The 23,745-nt window shown below is 38.7% G+C and overlaps 1 pseudogene; it reads right to left on the bottom strand.

Annotated features, from left to right (window-relative positions):
• Nucleotides 1–253: 253 nt before the first annotated feature.
• LOC123940982 lies at nucleotides 254–612 on the bottom strand (annotated as a pseudogene).
• Between the last annotated feature and the right edge of the window lie 23,133 nt (nucleotides 613–23,745).

Here is a 23,745-nt window from a genome sequence, read left to right as displayed (position 1 = left end):
CACAAATTAAAAAAATGTCTACATAAGTTGCAACATGAGTATCAACCAGGCATGAAACTTTTTTTTCAATGAGATCTCTAAACTCGGATACAATTTGTCAATGCCAGTTTTGTTATGTGAGGCTTTAAAAATCCTCTTTTGAAGTAAGATATTTCTTTCTTTTCTTTCTTTTTTTTTAGTGTCAACAAAGCTTTATGAAATTTGCCGGCCACATCCCTCCAAACTATGTGCTTTTCCAATATTAAAAGGGGGATGGGCAGATCACAGCACCCAGGCATCCCACAAAGTAGGTCACCTTAGGGGCAACATTAACCCTCTCAAAAATTCATCTTACGGGCGCCTGGGTGGCTCAGTGGGTTAAGCTGCTGCCTTCGGCTCAGGTCATGATCTCAGGGTCCTGGGATCGAGTCCCGCGTCGGGCTCTCTGCTCAGCGGGGAGCCTGCTTCCCTCTCTTTCTCTCTTTCTCTCTCTGCCTGCCTCTCTGCCTACTTGTGATCTCTCTCTGTCAAATAAATAAATAAAATCTTTAAAAAAAATTCATCTCACATTAGCAGTGAGGATTCGGGTGTCACCCCAAATCATTATATTCCTTACTCATAAGTTTAAGGCATTGATATTTCTATTTTTTAAAAAAGATTTTCCTTGGAAGCCAATATTATTAGCTCATAAATGTCTCATTAGTATATGCTAGCGTCTTCACATAAAACAGCTCAGAAGCTCAGTATTAACTAAAGGCATATTGTAGAGTCTATAAACATTTCAAAAACATTGTCAGGAGCAGCTTGTGAAGGGAACTATTGACTGACTCTCACTGTACTGAGATATAAACTTGCAAAATTTAAAGTTGATACCCTAGTATCTTGCTGATTTTTACACGATTGACTAGTCTGTTATGCCATGCAACTAGTTGTCCAGGTAAACTACTTTCAGAAATTTCACGTGACCACACACATGGATTGACTGAAGGATCAGTGGGAAATATTAAAAGAACAATCACAAAATACTTCAAACAAAAGAAAAAATAAGAGTACTTGATAATACCAAACTTTCTTTTTTAAATTTAATAGATTTTATTTATTTATTCCATGAGAGACAGAGAGAGAGAGAGAAAGGCAGAGGGAGAAGCAGGCTCCCCACTGAGCAGGGTGCCTGAAGCGGGACTTGATCCCGGGACTCTGGGATCATGACCCTAGTCAAAGGCAGACGCTCAACCATCTGAGCCATCCAGGCACCCAATACCAAACTTTCTAAGAAGTTTCATACTTTTAATTAAAAGCAGCCCACTACACATATGTCTCTCTCTCTCTCTCTCACACACACACACACACATACACACACACACATTGAATGTTACACTAAGCCATTTTTACTGCGCACGTCAATGGAATTAAATGAAAACATCCATTAAATATATTTTACTCATGAGATCATTCTTCAAGTTCAATAATTATGTATCATTCTGATAGGTATGCTTTCTTTTTTAACCTCCTCATTAGAATAACAAAAAGTCAGAGTAATTTTTGGTAATCAAAATGGGAAAGTAGCATGAAGCCGTAATAAGGGAAAGCCAGCTGAGAAGCCTGCTACAAAACAATACCATGTATAATTGGTTCTTAATTATGCAAATTTAACAAATGGCAGAAGGATGGCTGTATTTCTTGACCAAGGCTGCCTGCCAAGTCAACAAGCTGGCATCGGTGGAGGAAGGAGCTCACTCTGTGATCCCGACTGCTGCATCTCCTTCCACATTGCCAAAATATTTTTGTGGAAGAAAGAAATCTGTTGATTTACTAAAACAAGTTAAAATTATGTTTTTGGTATGAGTGAGTATCTCCAATAGCATCATTAATAAAGTTTTTTACATGCACATTATTAAGTTTTTTAATCATAGGTTTAAAGACACCAGAAGAAACCCAAATAATAATTAGTTTATACATTTGTATGGAGCATAAGTTTGCCGCATAGCTCTTCCTGAAAAACAATCTTTGTACGTTAGATGAAGGTTTTTGCAAGAAATAACCCATTAAACAATAAATACAAGTTGCCTTTTATTACATCAGATAAAGAAACAAACTATACAGGAATTAATTTTGTTTCCTTTTTTTACATGATTTTGTATGCATCTTAGAATATCTTTAAATGCTCTTTATAAACAACCACTTTAAAATTCATCTATTCATGTGAGGTTGCATTGAGACCTCTGTAAGCCAGAGCGAGCCTCTAGAAACACTGTTCTCTTCTTGGGCTCTGATAGGCAATGGCTTGAAGCTCCCCATTTCTCCCACACCTTCTATCCCTAATCGAGCACGCACAGGCACTTGCTACTCTCCTGAGACAATGGAATGTCTCTGTGCAGAATCCAGCAATCTCATAACTTCAAAATGCTAGATTTGGCCTCTGGTGAAGCAATGGGCATATTTTTCGACATATTTTCCAGTATATTCATTATGGACAAGACTTTAAGGGAGGCAACCTGAATTTATCTGAATAATTTCTTTCCTTTTCTCAAGATGTATTTACTTTACTACTGGTTTGAAGGAGGTAGAGTAGTGCTATGTTTTAGCATCTTGCCAGGGAAGTTTACCTCTCAATATATTCTAGTCTGTAACAGGCACTAAAGTCATTCCCTGCTTCTGAAAGAGCAAAATTTAAAAGGAGTTTGAGACTCCATGTAGGGTCCTGGTAAAAATGTATTTTAATAGGTCAAGGAAAAATTCCTGAACAGGTTGGAAGATACAGCATAGTTGCCAAGAACTGAAGAAAACGGAAAGACAAGAACAAGGGACGGGAATGCATAGTAGCAGTGATTTAGAATCAGACCATAAATTGAAGTGGCATTGCTGGTAGAAAATGTGGGTTGAGGGAGAGACTTCACTGATATTTTTGCCTTAAGTTTTGTATGTTCATAAAATATTCTCCACTTAAAATAGGACTATCACAGGTGAAGTGGAAAAGAAAAGTGTATTTTTGGAGGACTGTTATTATGTATCAAACACCAGCCAATCATCTATCCTATCTGTAAACCTGAAATCCCAGAGTTCACATTAGTGACCTGTCAGGTTTTATAAATTTCTGTAGTGAAGTACAGAGAGCCTCTGATTCATGATGGTTTGACTCACGAATCTTCAACTATATGATGTTGGAAAAGTGATACACATTCAGCAAACACCGTGTTTGAATTCTGAATCTGGAACTTTCCCCAGGCTAGTGATGTGTGCTACAGTCCCCTCTCACGACACAGAGCATGGGCAGCAAGCCGCAGCTCCCAAATATCCTATCATCGTGAGGATAAATAACCAATATGCATACAGCCATTTTGTTCTTCATTTTATATAAGTCGTGTGAGCTCATTCAACACTGCAGTATAGAACAGGCTTTGCATGAGATGATTTTGCTCACGTGCGGGCTAACGTAAGTGTTCTGAGCACATTTGAGGTAGGTTAGGTTAACCTACCACGCTGGTGTTTGGTAGGTTAGGTGTATTAAATACATGTTTGACTTACAGTATTTTTCCATTTATGATGGGCTTATGGGGGATGTAACCCCAGTGATGAGTTACGAACTATACTTCATTCATTCAAAGTGGGATTAGCCCAGAATGGTTTCAATATCAGTGAAACATTGTGATAGTTTTCAACCTAGTCATATTTCACTTATTTTGAAGTGATCAGACGTATATTCTTAGGGGCAAGCATGAGATTTCAAACATAAAATAAAATAATAAAAAAAATAATAAAGCAGGCCACTGCAGACCATGAACATCATGAGGCAGAGGTAAAAAATCAAATTTCCAGAACAAATACAGTATATTCAAATGGATGATTCCGAGTGCTTTTAAAGCATTTTCAGTCATTTTGCTTCCTGGGCCTCATATTTTGAGAGGCCTTCACTGTCCTTAAATAGCGAAAAGGATCCAACATAGAAAAGTAGTGTAGTTACTTGTTTATATAGTTCAAACACATGAATGAATGCCATTATAAGGGTTAGTTTTCCTGTATTCCCTGACTAAATCTTAAAGCAATATAGAACACATAATTTCCAGGTATTCACATTTTGCAAATAACACTGGCCTGGTAATGAGAGTGTGCTGATGACACCATAGAAGTATACCAGTAAGACATCCGCAATTCCAAAATTCCTTAGAAGACACTGTATGGTTTTTTTTTTAGACAGGGAGATCAAGGGGTGCCTGGGTGGCTCGGTCATTAAGCATCTGCCTTTGGCTCAGGTCATGGTCCCAGGGTCCTGGATTGAGCCCTGCATCAGGCTCCCCCACTCAGTGGGAAGCCTGCCTCTCCTTCTCCCACTCCCCCTCCTTGTGTTCTCTCTCTTGCTGTGTCTCTCTGTCAAATAAATAAATAAATAAAATCTAAAAAGAAAGAAAGAATGAAAGAGAAAGAGAAAGAAAGGAAGGGAAAGAAAGAAAGGAAGGGAGGGAGGGAGGAAGAGAAAGAAAAGAAAGGGAGATCAAATGAAGATCCCAAGGGTGGAAAAAATAAAACAAAGAACCAATGAGTCATCAACATTACATAAGTATAGATTACTAAAGAAGCATCTGTTAATATAAATGTGGTCCAAATCCTTTAACAAATTCAGCAAGAGTCTTTGCAAGGTCTCTAGTGTCTGCAGACAATATTAAAAAGAAAAAAAGAAATAAAGAAAGGGGCGCCTGGGTGACTCAGTTGGTTAAGCCCCTGCCTTTGGCTCAGGTCATGATCCTAGGGTCCTGGGATTGAGTCCCACATCGGGCTCCTTGCTCAGTGGGGAGCCTGCTTCTTTCTTTGACTCTGCCTCTGCCTGCCACTCTGCCTGCTTGTGCACATGCTCCCTCTCTCTGACAAATAAATAGCATCTTAAAAAAAAAAAGAAAAAGAATTACAGTACTAATTTGTGGTTTCAGAGGAACTCAGCACAATCTCTTTAGCAGGAAATACTTCAGAAGAATGCATATTTAATGCAGAGGTTCATGTTACCTAACATCTGGTACACGGAGACAATACCAGATCAAGTCGCCACTGTTTCTATAATGTAAGCAGAATCTGAGCACCTCCCCTCCCCCTGCAGCCTCTGCCTCCCTGCTGGGCCTGCTCACCATCATCACTTGCCTGCATTATTACAATAGCTTCGACTGCTCTTCCCAGTTACAGTCTTGCCTCCTTAGAGTTGTCTTTCAAAACATCATCCTCAATGATCCCACTAAAATTTAAGTCCAATCATGCTTCTGTTCCGCTCAGAGGTACCTAGTGGCTCCCCTTCTAATTCAGAATGAAAGACATCGTTCTTATGGCGCCCTACAAGGACATTCACAATCTGGCCTTCTATTAGTGCTCGATATCACACCCTATCCCTCTTTCTGGGAACCCCTAGTGGTCTTCTTACTGTTCTCAGATACCCCGTGAGCTCCCTCTGCTAGAACAATTTCCCTGGAGAGACATGTGGCTTACCTTCTTAACTCCATCAAGCTTTCGCTAGGCTCTGACCTTCACAAATCTGACACCTTGTTTAGAATCGCAACATACCCAATCACATGTCCATGACACTTGTCACATCCTAACTGGCTTTAAGTAAATTGCTGTATGGAACTGCTTATTTGATGCCACTCTCCCTCCACATTCCTAGAATGTCAGTTTCAGAAGGACAGGACTTCTGCACTATAGTTTAACGCTTCCCCAGAGCCCAGAAGAATGCTGGGTACATAAGATGCTGCTCAGTCTTTATCATGCATATAACATCATAATTCACATAGCATTAAATTTCAGTAATCTTATGATCTATGTTTCGGCTGGAGACGTTATTCTGCTGTAGCATTTGCTGCAGTAAATCTTTGTGTATATGTAGCTGTTAGCTGTAAAAGCGGCATTGTCAATAATTAGTTCAGGCACCTCAAAAACATGAATCTGTTCTTATGAAACACTTTGCTGAGTGACTGACGTCTTTCAGATAGAACAGTTCATCTATTTGAGGTTGCTGGGATGTAATGCATGAACTCTGAATACCTTCCCAGAGAGTTTCCAATTCCCCATCATAAGGAGATGGTCCACAAAGCCTTTGGGGAAGGAGTCAATTCAAATGACTAGGAGTAAGTGTCAGAACATTCTTGTTATTTTCAAATAAGAGGAAGCTCTAAGTTACCTAGGGAGTCCCACATTCCAAAGCTTGAAAGACTATCATTCCTTCTGGATCCATCAATTGCAAAAATTCCAGTATTGCCGCTCCCCCCCTTCCAAACAGCCTGCGGGATTTATAACTGAACAATGTGCATTAAACCAGTTACATATCTAATCCACTGGGATAGTCCTTTTGATGTATCATCTTGGCAAGGCTACCATGTCACTATGAAGATATTTTGTGGAAGTGATTAAAGTCTATAGTCAGTTGATATTAATCAAAGGAGATTATCCTGAATAAATAATCTGGATGGACCTGATTCAATACATTGAAAGGCCTTAAAAACAGAGCTGGGGCTTCCCTGAGGGTACAAGAAATTCCACTGTGGATCACAGCTTCGGCCACAGGTGCGTCCCAGCCTGCTGTCCTGAAGGCCTGCTCTGCAGAAGGGAGGCTTACCTAGCCAGACCCTGAAATTCTGCAAACCAGATCCTTGCACTAAATCTCTTAATGCATATCTTCCATGGTGTATCTGCTTCCTTGATCAAACCATGACTGACAGAGCCACTAACACCTTAAGGTGACAAAGGACGTGATGGAGATCACAGGGCATAGCCACTCTACATTTCATCCAGGGGCTGTGGCCAATCCACTGCTGTTAGAAATAAGTAGAAATTGGAGAAACGTCACACACTTGCCCTTGAGTAAATTTAGTCCAGATGATTGTTAATGACGGCACTGCAGAGGATGTGTCTTCCTTATCCATCCAGCACCTTCATTTGGAATTTTCATTCCCCATTTCATTTTATTCCATATTATTTGTATTTGGAAAACCCTCTTTTTATGATTTTAGGCTTATGAAATGATATTATCCTCTCTCAATTACGACATAAAGGGTTTTCATGATATCTCCCACTAGAACGTAAGTTGCATGATGCGAGGCAGAGTCTTTTTTTTTTTTTAAGGTTTATTTGTTTATTTATTTGACAGAGAGAGAGGGAGAGAGAACACAAGCAGGGGGAGTGGGAGAGGAAGCAGCAGGCTCCCCGCTCAGCGGTGGCACTCAATCCTAGGACCCTGGAATCATGACCTGAGCCGAAGGGAGACACTTAACAACTGAACCACCAGGCGCCATGCAAGGCAGAGTATTAATGCATGTCTGTGCACAACTGTTTTCACTCCTCAGCCTCTTTCTCCTATTTTCTAAGCACTTGCTCCTTTTCATCTTTTCCCTACCCTTTGGGTCAAAGTAGTAACTTTCCCTTGAATATTCAGTCCTTTGTATTATATGACGTAATAATCACATTAGTTTCTAGCAACAAACAAATAAACAGGCTTGTGTTTGGAGCCTATCCTTGTTTCTTTATACATCTCAGGTCCTGTGTGTGTGTGTGTGTGTGTGTGTGTCTGTATGTGATAACTTGTTGTAAGGAAAAAATTACTTGAAAAAATAAAAGAATATGAAGAGGAAAAAAAAAAGAGTATGTTCACTAATCTATCTAAGTGTCCAAGTCAGTAAATAGTATTTGTTGTATGAATGAGTCATTTGTACTCTACGGAATAAAGTATCTTCCAGGGGTATCTTAAGCTTCTGAATTAATGCTCCTGGGATGCCTGGGTGGCTCAGTCAGTTATGTGCCTGCCTTCGGCTCAGGTCATGATCTCTGGGTCCTGCAATCGAGCCCTGCATCGGGCTCCTTGCTCAGCAGAGAGCCTGCTTCTCCCTCTCCCTGCGGCTCCCCCTGCTCCTTCTTTTCTCTCTCTGTCAAATAAATAAATAAAACCTTTAAAAAGCTAAATTAATGATACTGGTATTCACTCTGCCTGAGATGATATTAACATATCCATGAGTCTCCCATGTTAAGCATAAACGCTGTCAAATTTAGGATACTCAATTTCTAATCATTTTCAAATTGTGTGCCCTAACAGAGGCAACCAGGGCTGAACACATGGTTTTCTGTTGGTCAAGGTGAGTGCTGACTTTGCTGATGATCACATGAAATAAAGGTTTTTTAAGAATAAAATCAACAGCACAAAGGCATTTCCTAATCCATCCAGAGCAGCTAAACTCATGCTGGTAATTTCTTGGAAGTTAAAATTTTTGTTTTCATTTTTTTATTCATTTTTTTTTCTTGATGTAGTGTTCCATGATTCATTGTTTGCATATAACCCCAGTGCTCCATGCAATACGTGCCCTCCTTAATACCCACTTCTGGTTGCTTGTATCAGTACAATTCCAGAAAGTACAAGACAGCAATTTACTCCTTAACAAGAGCAGCATACAGAATTTGGTCCACTCTGAACTCTATTAAACTGCTTTGTATAATTTACACACTGTATCTTCATCAAGAGTCAATTATACAATTCTGTTCTTCTCAGTTCCTAGTGACTTGTATCTTCACAACATCAAGTTGACTGTTGATAAGTGACTGTTATCATTTTGGGGAAACCCTCTTTCTATCAACCATGAAACGATGCCGTGGCCTTCTCTTAGGGTATTTTGCCTCTCATCTGCCCTGCCTAGTAACTGCCCTTCACATCCCTGTTTTTTTCAAATTTTTTCTTAAAAAGCAACCCCAAACCACTTTCATCATCTCACACCTTCGTTCCGGATCTCACAATGACCCCTCCCTCTCTACTAATGCAATCTTAAAATTCTGATCTGACACTGAAAACCTTTTAAAAATGTGAGCTCTGGTGTCAGAATGTCTGTGTTTGAATTTTGGTTTTGCTGTTTATTAGCTGTATGACTCAGTTAAATCACTTAAATGCATTGTACTTCATCTTCCTCATCTGTAAAATTGGAGGTAAGTAATAGAATCCACTTTATGAGGTAGTTAAGAGGACTCAATGAATTAATACATGGAAAGAATTTAGAATGTTCCTGCCAAATGGTGACCACTGAGTTCATGTAAGCTATCGTCATCATCAGTGTTAAAATAATTATTTGTAACTGGTACCACATGTTGGTCAAGCAGAACCTACTATTTGGGGGAAATGTATTTTAATATAAAATATAAATAGAATATATTTGTATAAATATATAAAAAGAGGCAATTTGCACATCTAGGAACTTAGAGAAACTAGATTTAGAAGCATCCCTGCCTAGATTTGAAGGCATAACCATACCAGCCTGTTTGTGATTTGGTTAACAGAACATCTAGAGAAAAGCCCACGGAGATAGTTCATCTCATCAGAGGAAACATTCAGCTATAATTATCACCTTACTAAAAGAAATATTTTGATGTTGAGTCATGACCTTTTGTATTATGCAATATAATAAATACTATTTCTTCTAGAGAGATTATTTCTATCCTCAGAAATCCTTAAGGGGGTTCACAGGAAAAGAGAGAGAGATGGAGAGAGAGAGAGAGCATGAGAGAGAGAGAGAGAGAGAAATACCATGAAACTAAAAGTAAACTTGGGCAGTAACTCCTTTGTTTTCTGAAAATGGCCTTTATTTCAAAGGAACAAATTGCATTTATATTTTATCTTTCTTCTATTAATCCTCAAGACTACTGATCTGGGCAATTCATTTTACTACCTCCAAAACCCCTAGGTTAATTTCTGCCACTACTATTTTACTTATGTTGCTCCTCTTCTGTATAAATCTTTCTCTTTCTAATGTCTGAAGGTCAAGTTCAAGTTCTGTGTGGCAAAAATTCTTCAGTATCTCTAGACACTAGCCAACTCTCCATTCATGAGCATTCATTCCTTTACTTAGGCAATATTGACTCACTGTCCCCTATGTTTCAGGCACTGTGCTAGGAGCTGAGCCTATAGGAGTGAATACCAAGTGTTCGTGTTCTCAAAGGAGCTGATATTAAGGAGAAAAAAAACTGTATTGCCATTATTTATACAAATAATTAATTATAGGTGTTATGGAAGTATGCTAGGAGCACATTTAAGAGTGTTTTTGGAGGGAAGCCTCAATGAGGAAGCTGAGGCTTGAAAAATAAAGAGTTAGTTAAGCAAAGCCCAGTGGATGCAGAAGAGGACATTGGTAACACGGAAAAGAATGATTTGGGTGGGGGCAGAAAGCACTGAAGGTCGCAGACTGAGGAGAATGGGGCTACTGAAGACCTGAAGGCAGGTCAGTCCAGCTTCAGCCTACATAGCCAGCGGGACACAGATGGGATGGCTATCGGGCTGGTAAGGACCTGGGTCACGTGGAGAGTAGTTATTAGTGCCAAGCATCTGGATTCAGCACTGGGCCATGCAACAGATAAACATTCATTGTATTATTTCTGCATTGGTTTTATATTTCTCCACACCATCTCCCATACCATACAGAGATCCCATACAAAACTCTAAGGTAGAAGTATAGGGATCTCGTTATTTATTTCTGGTTTTGCCCCGCAGGTACATTATAGACAGTAAGTACTCGTTGAGATTATAGGACTCCATTTTCATCCTGCTCAACTTTACTTTTTTGTTTGTTAAAAAAAAAGACACACAATCACACACATGTTTTTAATATTATACATATAGGAAATTTTTAAATAAAATCCAAATACTGGAATTATTACTTGGACTACTTGATTTTATTTTTTATTTTTATTTTTTTTTAAAAGATTTTTTATTTATTTGACATAGAGAGATCACAAGTAGGTAGAGAGGCAGGCAGAGAGAGAGAGAGAGAGAAGCAGGCTCCCTGCCAAGCAGAGAGCCCGATGCGGGACTCGATCCCAGGACCCTGAGATCATGACCTGAGCTGAAGGCAGTGGCTTAACCCACTGAGCCACCCAGGCGCCCGGACTACTTGATTTTAATCAGTGTAGAAGATAACCCTCTTCCATGACTAAAGATTCTAAGTGTTTAAAACCTGGAGGAAAAATAAATCCTCTGACATAGGTATTGTAATCAGACTTTTTAGGATTGGTGAATTTTGTAAATACTCAACCATGCGACAAAACCATCTAAAAATGATCTGGCTCTGGCATTACCACTTTGAGACCGGAGTCAATGTTAGGAAAGATTGATGAAAATTAAACAACCTACGTGTATGTGGTTGCCTCAATTCAGATCTCATAAGTTATAGAAGTCTTTTTTTTAGAAGATTTTATTTATTTGATATATAGAGAGAGATCACAAGTAGACAGAGAGGTAGGCAGAGAGAGAGGGGGAAGCAGGCTCCCTGCCGAGCAGAGAGCCCGATGTGGGGCTCGATCCCAGGACCCTGAGATCACGACCCGAGCTGAAGGCAGAGGCTTAACCCACTGAGCCACCCAGGCGCCCCACAAGTTATAGAAGTCTTAATGTCTTAGCATAATAAGCAAGGAGAGTATTCTAGGTTTCCTGAGTATACAAAAAAACAGGATAGGGCCTACAGCTCTCTTTAGGGAAAAATTACACGAAGGTTTGACAATAATTGTCATAGTTTTAACTTTTTTTTAAAAGATTTTATTTATTTATTTGACAGAGATCACAAGTAGGCAGAAAGACAGGAAGAAGCAGACTCCCTGCCGAGCAGAGCCTGATGCAGGACTCGATCCCAGGACCCCGGGATCATGACCTGAGCCAAAGGCAGAGACTTAACCCACTGAGCCACTCAGGTGCCCCCACACCACTCATTTTTTTTCTTTCTTTCTTCTTCTTCTTTTTAAAAGATTTTATTTATTTATTTGATGGAAAGGGAGATCACAAGTAGGCAGTGAGACAGGCGGGGGGGGGGGGGTAAGCAGGCTCCCCGCTGAGCCAAGAGCCCGATGCTCAATCCCAGGACCCTGAGATCATGACCCGAGCTGGAGGCAGAGGCTTAACCCACTGAGCCACCCAGGTGCACCCCCCCTCCCCCCACTCATTTCTGTTAACCCATGAACACTGTCAGAGGCTGGGGTGTGCTATTTAGGTCGTGATTTGTCTGAAAACTTAAATGTGTTCCCAGTTTAGTTAACAATTGATGGTCACATTTCTCTTCTTAAAATAATCCAACTCAAGTAAACACACCAACATCAATCCATGTGATCGCCAGTAAGCCCACTCTTTAGGTATCTAAGAATTGTACTTGTAAATATTTTGCCACTTTAACCAGGAAAAGATTTGAAATGTTCAGATGGTTTTGTGCCTAAACTGAAAATTAGTATCTTTTTCATACAGCAGCCTAAATCCTATCTCTTTTCCATGTCTGAACTTAACTAAGGCAATGCAATTTTTTGTTGATTTGCTACAAATCTATTTTAGAGGAGAAAAAAATGTTGCCTTCCGTGTACTTTTGGACACAAATGTTATTAATACCAGTGAATTTAGCAAGTTATCTTTTCTCTCTCAGGAATTTAAATACATATTAAACAAGCCTGCCAGAAAAAAGTCAAAGAAGGCTAAAGGATAAATAAATTAGCAAGTAAATAGAGTTGATTTTTCATCAGTTTGGTTTTCATGCTGGGCACTTGCATCCATCTGAAATAAGTTATTTTTTACACTCGTGTTCATTTCCTTTTAACAAAGGATTTGCTTTATATATAACTCCCCATCATTTGGAAAGTTTTATGCGGCTTATATTTTTCAGTTCTATGCTAGATCCAGATGTACTAATTCCCCAGAGCCAACTGATACATTTTCAGGGCTTTTATAAGCCAGTTAACAAAATCCATTATTTAATAAATTTATTATTAAGAAGTAAATATACAAATTTACATTTAAATGTATTAAAATAAAGCTGGTAGAGACTAAAAACTCATTGTTTCCTAATTTTCTAATTTTTACTATGATCATGACCTTGATGTTATTTGCATGTATTTATCTGTATGATAGACATACTACATAATAGTATGTTACTGAGCATTTCTTTTCAATTTTACTTTCAGGGAAATCATGTTAGTAGTTTGATCCTGGACATGGTTTCAGTAATTTATGCCACAGAAATTGGAAAGAAACCCTACTCACCAGAGATTGACTTATTGTTTTGTTGACTATCCAAAGAAAGCAATGAAGAAAATATTAATAATGCAGCTTTAACTTATGCCATATCAGTAGCTATTATATTGTAAGTAGCATGCATAAAAAAAGAGAAAATATTCTTCCATTATTTAAAAACTACTAATTGTTTCAGCAAAGAGGTCATCACTTACTGATGAACAAGTGAAGTTCTTTCTAACAAAACGTCTTTCACATCTTTATCGTTACACTTTGTCTTACTCATTAGTGTAAATGAAAATATTGACCAACATTCATGTCAGAACAAAAGAGGTAACCATAAGCTCTTTAAAAGTTAGGGAGAAATCAATTAAAATATTCTCTGAGAATCAATGGATTCTATATGAAATCTACAACAAAAACATGATCTCTATAGTATTATTACTTATAAATTATGTACTATACATTATGATATCAGCATTATACTAACACATGCACACACAGTCACATCCCTTCCCTCTGGAGAAGCCATTGTTACAACATTTATAACCATATCAGTGCTTGTATGAATATGTAAAGTATAACAAGGCAATATGTAAATTAACAGTATGCGCTAGAGTAAAACCAAAGAATAGACGTAAAAATGGAGCCAGAAGTAAGACTTGTAACCAGTAACAAGGACAGTAAGAAAAGCTACCCAAGCCTACTAAGTTTCTGAGGGTCTCCTAAATTACTCCAAATTTTCTTAGTAGTCAGTGCGAAAAGCAAAGACCAAATGGATTACTAATTCCTAATGCTTATGAAGTGAAAGCATATAGGAGCTTCTGATGAACTATTTTTCTTTAAAAGATTTTATTTATTTATTTGATAGAGAGTAATCACAACTAGGCAGAGAGGCAGGCAGAGAGAGAGAGAGAGAGAGAGAGGGAAGCAGGCTCCCTGATGAGCAGAGAGCCCGATGCGGGACTCGATCCCAGGACCCTGAGATCATGACCTGAGCCGAAGGCAGCGGCTTAATCCACTGAGCCACCCAGGCGCCCCCTGATGAACTATTTTTGATCTTTCATGTGTTTGCAGGAGCTTGGCTTAAATTGTGATCATTGCAGGTTATTGTGAATGACTACAAAATTGTCCAAACAAATAAATAAGCAACAACAAAAAAATCATCACCATCTATCTTTAAAAGGGGAGGGTATGTGCTATCGTGAGTGCTGTGAAGTGTGTAAACCTGGCGATTCACAGACCTATACCCCTGGAGATAAAAATACATTATATGTTTATTAAAAAAAAATTTGGAAGGGGAGGCGAACCATAAGAGACTATGGACTCTGAAAATGAACCTGAGGGTTTTGAAGGGTCAGGGGTGGGAGGTTGGGGGAACAGGTGGTGGGTAATGGGGAGGGCACGTTTTGCATGGAGCACTGGGTGTTGTGCAAAAACAATGAATACTGTTACGCTGAAAAAATAAATAAAATGGGAAAAAAAAAAAGGAAAACATCCTTATCCTTTAACTAAATCTCTTCATTCTATTAACTGAAACATCCTTATTCTTTTAAACTACAATGTCCAGTATTCTATATTTAATGGTTCCCTCAGGAGATGGGCCCCTTGAAAATGTGCTTTTCCCAGATCTACCCAAGTATCTGCCATGTCAACAGGACAGTGTTGATTACACAGTGTTCTCACAGTGGGGTCATCACAGACTGTCCTCATTTTTGTTAATTTTGAGCGATCCCAGACTTGACACATGGTTGTATTAAAAAGTACAGAGCCACACTGCTCCTAATTATGTGTATCTCATTGCTTTCATTGATTTAATCCCAAACTCTATCTTTCCAGTTATCCTTCCCATGATATCTACCCTGTGAATTGTTAACGATTATACTGCAATGCTCACCGTTCCTAGGCTACGCCATACACTTTATGTTGCTTATGAAATCTACTCTTTCAGTTGGAAATACTTTTCTTATTTAGGATCAGAGAATTTCTGTTCACCCTCAAGACTCATGCTAACTCTTGATCTTCCCAAGAGGTGTTGATAGCTTTTTCTTCTCTGTTCCTAAGAGATATTGCTTATGTATCTGTTCTTAAGAATTTCGTGAAACTCAGTAGTTCAGCTGTTTTCATATCTGCCTTGGTACAGCTGAAGATTCTTGGAGGCGTGGTCTGTGTCTTGGTGATGAGCACTAAAAGTAGGGGAGGTGTTCCACGTGGGTCAAGTACTTACAAATGAGTACCAATTTACACATCCATGCACAATGACCGGGGAAGACAATCAGTACCTTCCTAATCACTACTAGAATTGTATTTCACAGCCTCTAATTAAGAGTCAACTCTAATGGCATAGACAAATAGTAATACTTGGAAATTCATCTTCCTCAGAATGATAACAATGAGTGTATGCACTTGCCCATAATCAGATTTTGAGAAAGCTTATTTCCCAACTTAGGACAAAACTGATTTTACGATAAGGCATCTTACTGCTCACTTTTAAAGGCTCTCGTGTCAGATAAGGCTGGATATTAATGTTCAGATGATTAAAACCAGGGAGAAAAGGTCTTTTTTTAATGCATTTTTGAAAAAAAGGAAAAAAAGGTATGATTTGTGTTTCTTTTCATTTAACCTTGTAATGTTTGTCGTTTTCAGCCACAATGATTAAGGAAGATAATCACTAACTTATTCCTGTTCTGTTTGCCCCTCAAAACCTCAAATGAATTGTTACAAAGCCATATACATGTTCTATGGATTATATCATTCCATTTACAAGATGAAAATTATGATTTTATAAAATAATAAACAAAGGGATGTCTGGCAGTGTTCTGGTTATTTTCTCTTCCTTTCCTATACCTCCATACTCAACCTCTTGAAGGCGAGGCTAATCCACTGGCTACCATGGGGTTGGGGTCATTCTGGTTTATATCTAAAAGAAGAGTGAAAAAAATGGAACTGAGACAGATCTCTAAGCCCATAGGACCTCCAGCTGCCCAAAGTCTCCCGGGCTACGGGTTGTCAAGAAAGTTCCTGAAGTTTGAGGAAATGTTCAAATAACATACTTTTGCAAAGCACATGTATCTTTTACCTGAATATTCTCCAATGCATGTTTACATCATTCCTTATATTTAGAGATAGAGCAGCAAAGATGCCTGATCTCTGACTAAGATCATGACCTCAAAGGAAAGTTATCCATTTCATTAAACTCCCTAAGTAATATTAAGAAATAGCTAGTGTGTAATGCTCTGGCAACAAAATCATCCACTCTAGTGGTTTCCTCCAATTATTTATTTAAAACACTTTGTAGACTTAAGCATATTTGAAGCCTTTTATTTTACCCAACATTTTCTTCCTCCTTTTTCAGAATGTTATAGTCTCTATTTTGGGATTCACCTAAATATGATATTTTATTTTCCATGAATATAATTTAAAATCTTGGTGTTAGTAAAGTAAACCTCAAATTCTATAAAATATGTTGGTTTATAATGCACTGATTACTTACCTAGTGAGGTAATACAAACTTAAGTTATCTCTGGGCTTCACAGAATTAGGGCAAATAACCTATCTTTTGGGGGAAAATATAGGTTTTATCATTTATCAGTAAATAAAGATGATTTATCAATAATCTTTATTATTATAAAGAATATTATAAATATAATATTGATTTTTATCATATTATTAAAGGAGAGACTTTGCTAAAGTTTGAAGTAGATGTTTTATACAGTTTCAAATTTTTTTCAAAAATAATTACTTCTGCAAAAATTTATTTTTCTCTAGAATTTTCCCTTCCCCTATTGCTACCCTAACCACTCCGAGCATCTCTAGGTAGAGCATTGGCCCCAAAGGGAAGCTGAGATTCTTTTTTCAATCCACCAGAATAATGAGCTTAGGTCTCAATGACAGGGTTGCGTCCACTACATTTTATATTTTTCCAAGTTAGATATGCATGTAACATTTCCTGAAATTTTTAGGACTATCATTATTGATCTTCATTAGCTGCTTGGATTGTGGAGCCAGAATTCTTAGTGCTTTGCTGACAAGTGTATTGCCTCAAATGGAACATTCTTCCAGCCCAGACCACTCTCCTTTTTAATAACCTTCTGCTCCCTACAAGGTCAAGGGGCTAGGTAGGGTATATAGGATGGGCGGACCCTCCTACTCCAGCCTTTCCCCTGCCACCCTTCACTCCTGTCACTCAAGGGGTCCTATTCCACACCTCCCCACCCCCACTTAGAAGGCTATAGAGAATGATTTCCTCACGTAGACGAAAGGACAACATTACAAATGAGCTATCTTTTCTTACATTTAAAAGAAATCTCAGAGATTTCAGAAAATAAGAATGGCTTTGATTACTGAGGCTATTTCTTTCACAGGAATTGAATATGGCTTCCGGAGAACACTCCCCAGTTTGCCAAGCGACTTGTTCTCCACCCTTGCCCTTCTTGGTTTCCTATAAAGGATTACTGGCTTCAGCTGCCTGAGGTTCTCTCTATATTACTCTCTTTTCAGTCTTCACAATATGAAGCTTATTCTTTAAAATGATATTTAAACACGGTGACTTTTTTATTTTAGTTCTGATCTCACTTGTAATTTAAGAAACAGCATCTCTGATTTTTTTTTTCTGGAAGTAAGGTTGTTTTTTAAAAAAAATTATGAAGTAAAATATATTTGTCCTACTGTATACATGTCATGTGGTCAATTAGAAGCCCTCTTTTACCTGCAAGAGTGAGAAATATTTCAGAGTAGAATGATAAAAGGTTGCTAGAAATTGGAAAGGAAATGTCAATTTTCACCTCAATTTCTGGCAAATTGAATTTGGTTACCTATCCATCTATACACCCATATATTTAAAGACACATATTGGCCAGTAAAAGCTGTGTACTTACTATAACTGCACGCATCCTAGTCATTCCTTTTTCAAGAATTCCAATTTATCTCTTTAGAATAGGAAAATATAATGAATGAAACTAATTCTTAAAAGAGTAGTGTATTTTAGAGAATCTGGTGCATGTTTAAAAATAGCAGTAAGTGAAGAAATTCTCAGTGATTTAAGAATTCATTCTGAAGAGGCATTGTCACAAAATTGTGTATGTTTCTATAAATTCCCCCAATGTGCATAAACATTCACATAATGAAGTAAGAATTAGTACCCTGGGCTCTTTCTCCTCATTTGATTACCATGCCCATTTTTTGGGGGGAAAAAAAACACTGGTGAAAGATAGGGCTTTTGAATGAAAAAGAGGGGGAAAAAATCCATAGTGTCACAGATGGCTGTCAGAACAAAATGAAGCATGAGTCTGTTGAGGGACTCAAACAAGAGTGTGAAATCTGAACAGAAAGCCTCAGAGCAGAAGGCAACATTTCAAAAGGCATTTGGCACCAAGTGGCATTGTGAGGGTTAATTTACTGCCAGGAGCTGCTGGGCTTTTCATTCTCTACAGACACACAATAGACAGATCCCTGAGTGCCCGTCATAATCACAGATGCTGGGGGATTAATGCTAAGATGAAAGCTTCATGAATATTAAAAATATCAAAACTGCTAATGATGTAGCAGAGTTTGAAATAACATTGAATCTCAAAATCTAAGAGTATGGCACGCAGGCAGGGTAAGACACTGTCTTTTAAAAACTGATTAAAACCTACTCAATTTGTAGCAGAAAGAAGCTTATGCATATTAGGACCTGAATTGGCTGCCAAACTTTACAAATTGCACAGACTAATTACCATAATTAAGCCTTGGATTGAAGAAGAAAATTCCATTTATCTCAGGCTGACTCAGTGGAAGTTCAACAAAGAAAGCACTGACATCAGATGGGCTTTTCCCTCAAATGATATTTCAAAGCCCACTAAAAATAAACAAACAAACAAGAGGCCCCAACCTTTTAGAGGGGCGAGAATAGTAACCACTCCGTGTAAAATGAAATTGAAGGAAAGAATTGTTCCGGATTATAAAAGCTACTCTAGGTAAATTCAAAGTTGACTATGCACGAGAAATATATTCTCTGTAGGAGTGGAGAGATTACGTATTTAGCAAATTCTTGTATCTTTATCCTTATCATGAAGCTAAGCTAACTGAATTCTAAATTATATAGAACTGTTCATTAAGCCAATACAATAAGAATGCATTTGGATCTTTGTCGGTTCAACAGGCAGAGGTGAAAAAAAGGTACAAACTTTGAGTTATAAAACAATTAAGTCCTGGACTTGTAATGTACACGGTAGTGACTGTACGTAATGAATATCTATTGTATATTTGAACATTGCAAAGAGAGTAGATCTTAAAAGTTCTTCTCACAAGAAGAGAATTGTAACTATGGACATTGGGGAGGGTAAGTGCTATTGTGAGTGCTGTGAAGTGTGTAAACCTGGCGATTCACAGACCTGTACCCCTGGGGATAACTATGTGTGATGATGGATGTTAACCAGACTTACTGGGATGATCATATCACCATGTATAAAATTCTGAATTATTATTTTGTACATCTGAAACTGATATGTTTTATCCTAGTTCGACCTCAATAAAAATTAGAATTAAAAATATCAACTCCCTACATAAGTATTTTATAATTCAGATTTTTTTTAAACTAAGGAATGCCACATTTTTAAAAAAAATGTAGTTTCTCGTGCATAGTAAACTTTAAATTTCTCTCTTTCTTGCACCCATACCCAGCATGTGTACTCACACGTGTATATGTAGTTTTCTACCGTCCAACTGCACGCAGACAGGTGCTATCCCACAGTGACTAAGAGCATAGTTTCTGGATCTTTGCTCCAATCCTAGCCCAAGCGCTTAGTGACAGTGCGAATTTAGGCAAGTTACCCACCACACCTAGCTAACCATATCTCAAAGGGCTGTGGTGAGGATTCAAGAGATAAATACAGCCCAGCACATAATAACTAGCTCTTAGTACTATAGAAATGGGGAGTCGGAGTTAGGCCAGCCTGCGCCTGAGTAGGCTGTCTAACCGAGTGTGGGGAGTGAACAGAGCCTTCTGTGAGGAAATGAGTATTAAGCCGATTTCTGAGGATGTGCCTTTGAAGGGGGCGCGGGTGAGGCGAAGTATTTTTCATTCACAAAGAACTTTCTTGTGGAGATCCTGAGGGGTCCAGCAACCTGGAGTGCCTTCTAGCCTGAGAGGAAGCTAGTGAAGCTGTCCACAGAAGAACGTGTGATAGATGTCTGCTGCTCTAACTTGTATTTGTGGGAGTGCTGTATTTTCTATTACTTCTAAATTCTCTCGACTTCAGTATCCCCAGGCCCTCTGTCTGTCGCAGTCTTTCCCCATGCCTACTCGTTCTTGTGGAGGCATACCTACCATTTTCTTCAGGAAGCCTCGCCTGGATCCCACTCTCCCAGCACCCCTTCTCTTTCCCTTGCTGGATCACAAGCTTCTCCTCCGTGTAAACCCACAGCAGAGCACGCACTATTCTGTATTCTGCTCGTGTGCTACTAGACAGGGAGTGGTCTGATCACAGGGTTTTGGCCATATTTATCTTTGGATTGATGCTGGCCTGGCACAGACAAGGGCCTCTTGCACAGAACACGTGTCAAAGTATACAAGCTTATCAAGTGAGTAACAGAATTAAAATATAGGTCCTTAGAGGATACCCTAAATGTTGAAACGGTACAGCCTAAAGAGCAGACCAACAGCATTAGATGACCAACAATTAAGGGAGGGAAGCGTTGGAAGTTACTTGTCCTCTGAAATCAGGATTTTCCTGGTATGTATAGTGTTACCCCTCATTATCAACTCTTACACTGACTATTTTTACCTCAAATTTAAGATAAATATAAGAAATTTTTATCAAGGGACGCCTGGATGGCTCAGTGGGTTAAAGCCTCTGCCTTAGGCTCAGGTCATGATCCCAGGGTGCTGGGATCAAGCCCCACATAGGGCTCTCTCCTCCATGGGGAGTCTGCTTCCTCCTCTCTCTCTCTGCCTGCCTGTCTGCCTATCTTTGTGAAATAAATAAAATAAAATCTTAAAAAAAAGAAATCTTTATCAAATTTCAATGTTATCTCCACACTCAACCAATTCAGAAAACTGATATAGATTTAAATAAAAATGTAGAACTGATGATGTATTTTTTAAAGACACCTTTATTGAAAATAAAAGTTACATGCATATTTTCTTCCTGTATGCTGAGTTGTATGAATTTTTAAAAGATTTTTAAAAGATTTTATTTATTTATTTGAGAAAGAGAATGAGCGAGTGAGAGAGAGAGAGGCGTATGTGTACACGAGCAGGAGGAGGGGCAGAGGGAAAAGCAGACCCCCCGCTGAGCAGGGAGCCCACCACTGTGGGACTCGATCCCAGGACCCCAGGATCATGACCTGAGCTGTAGGCAGATCCTCAACCAACTGAGCCACCCAGGTGCCCCTTTTTATTTTTATTTACCTTTACTTTCTCCTCCCCCAAATCACAGTTGGTATTCATTATCAATACCAAAGAATGCTAAAAGCGAATGCAGTATGAATTTAATAACCTGGAACTGTGGTGATAAATTGCTCTAGCATCTTCTTCCCTCCACTTTCTTCCCATCCTATTTTCTGTCTAGAGCCAAATGCTGTTTGCATGGCCAGAGAGTGTACAGAGATTGTCACCAACTGACTGCCAACCTCCTGTGCCTGGAAATGCCCTTTCTCCTCATTGCATGTCTCGTGAGCTTCAGTGCGCAGGACTGTGGAAAAAAAAATCTTGCTGGTTATCCAACTTACAAATACGAACCAAATATTTCAACTCCCGTAAGTGGTGAAAAAACATTGGTCTATGACATGTAAGTACAAAAATCTGCCATCTTCCTCTACCAGGGCTGGAGCACCGGTGTGCATGTGCATATGTGTGTGTGTGTGTGTGTGTGTGTACGTACATTGGTGAGGGAGTAGGTAGTAGGTAAGGCTGAAAACACAAGTTAGGTGCAACAATCTACCAAGAGCTAAACCCTAAAGAAGATGAAAGCAGACACAGCCATTCTCAATGGGGGTTAAACATGAAATGTAAAAGAGATAAAGTCTGAAGCTCCTATTAGCTCCATTCTCCCAAAGATACATTTAGATACATGGGAGAGAGGTTAATTCATTACAGAAACAGAGAGAAGTTAATTCATTACTTACAATGGCTGCCTTGGAACCATAGGGCTTAGTGAACTGTTGTTGACAAGTGCAAGGCTGTGAAGACAAGGAAGGTAACTAAGCTCAGGGACTTCACCTGCTCAGACCCCTGCCAAGGTCAGGAAAGGGGCGCTAGCAATACCATCCCATGGTCATATGTTTTGTACATATGCTAAAGTGTGGTTTTTAAAACCTTAATCCATTAAGGCACATTTTATTTCATAATTTTTATTTCCTTATTTAAATAAAGTCCTGCAAATTTTAAAGCTTCGTGTCCAACAAAAACAAGATCCACCATGAAAGTGGGGTGAAGTAGAATATGTTTGACTTGGAGGGCTCCAGTGCTTCCTCTGAAATACAAGAATCACTGAAAAAATAAAATAAAATAAAAAAATAAAAATAATTTAAAAATGAAATACATGAAGACGAGAACTCTCACAGTAGGTATATAGATATGGACATAGAGAAGCTGTAGGTCGAGGGCAATTTTATGTGCAGAGAGCAAGACCGTCAGTAGGGGCTCTGTGGAATCAAGAAACTGTCCCTGTTTGGAATAGCCTCTTAGGAATGACAAATGTAACCGGCTAGGAGCATCTAATTGGATTAATAAATTCAGGTAGAAGCACCAATGGGAAGGGCAATCAGAAATGGATGAGCCTGATGGTTAAGACATATCCTCCAGCTATCACGGGCAGAAGCGGAAGAGGATACGAGCAGAGCTGACTTGTGTGGTTTGGGGGGACTGCTGGGTTAAGATGGGTAGAGTGAGAAGGGACCCTATTTCAGATAGTGCAGTTGGTTCCTGGCAAAGCCAGGGTTGGGTCCCAAATCATTCCTGAGGCAATCCAGCCACTGAAAGGAGATACTCGGCTTAACTGATGGTGGGGATTCCCTGCGAATATGAGAATATCCCAGTTCTGGGACATACGACTTGAGAGAATGTCCTGAATTTCTGTTGTCTATGAAGCAAAATCAACTGGAAGCCCCCTGAGGGATTAAGTCATGATTTAAAAACAAAGAAGGATGAGTTTGGCTTAATTTCCCTTTCTGCATTTTCCCTCTGCTTTCAAATGTCACCATTTCTATACAGGGAGGTGGTGATTTATTCTTTTTTTTAACTTAGAGTTAGTTAGTAAGAATGTCTTCTTTCCTTAATAGAATCTTTACAATCTCTAAGAACCTATGTTGAATAAATACTGGGTAATAATTTTGTCCATAACTAGGAAGACCGATTTATAGTAAATTAAACCCATGTCTTGCACATCATAATGTATTTTATTGTTATTTATCTGTAAGGTGGTTGGATACTGCACTTACATTAGTTTGGCTCAGTAAAACTCATGTTTATTCCCATTGGTAAAGGGTCTTTAGATCATCAGTGATGTTTAGATATTTAGTGAAGGATTTTGAAAAACCCCATTAACTTTTAGGTACTGATAACTTTAATGTTCAACCACATCCCTTAAACATTACAAGTGGTGTTATAGCTTCAAAAAATAGGACTGATCTTTCATCTTCAGTTGGCAAAGACCTAAGCAAATGGGAGTTTATTCTACCAGGAATTTAACACGCGTGCGTGGGCGCACACATACACACACACACACACACACATATCTAATCATTGTTTCTGTATGTACAAAAGAGGAACATATTGAGAATTCTGTATATTTCTTTTG

Source organism: Meles meles, chromosome 4 (genome assembly GCF_922984935.1).
Source record: "Meles meles chromosome 4, mMelMel3.1 paternal haplotype, whole genome shotgun sequence".
Taxonomy (NCBI): domain Eukaryota; kingdom Metazoa; phylum Chordata; class Mammalia; order Carnivora; family Mustelidae; genus Meles; species Meles meles.
The sequence above is the reverse complement of the archived record's forward strand: the minus strand, read 5'-3'. Positions and strand labels throughout refer to the sequence as shown.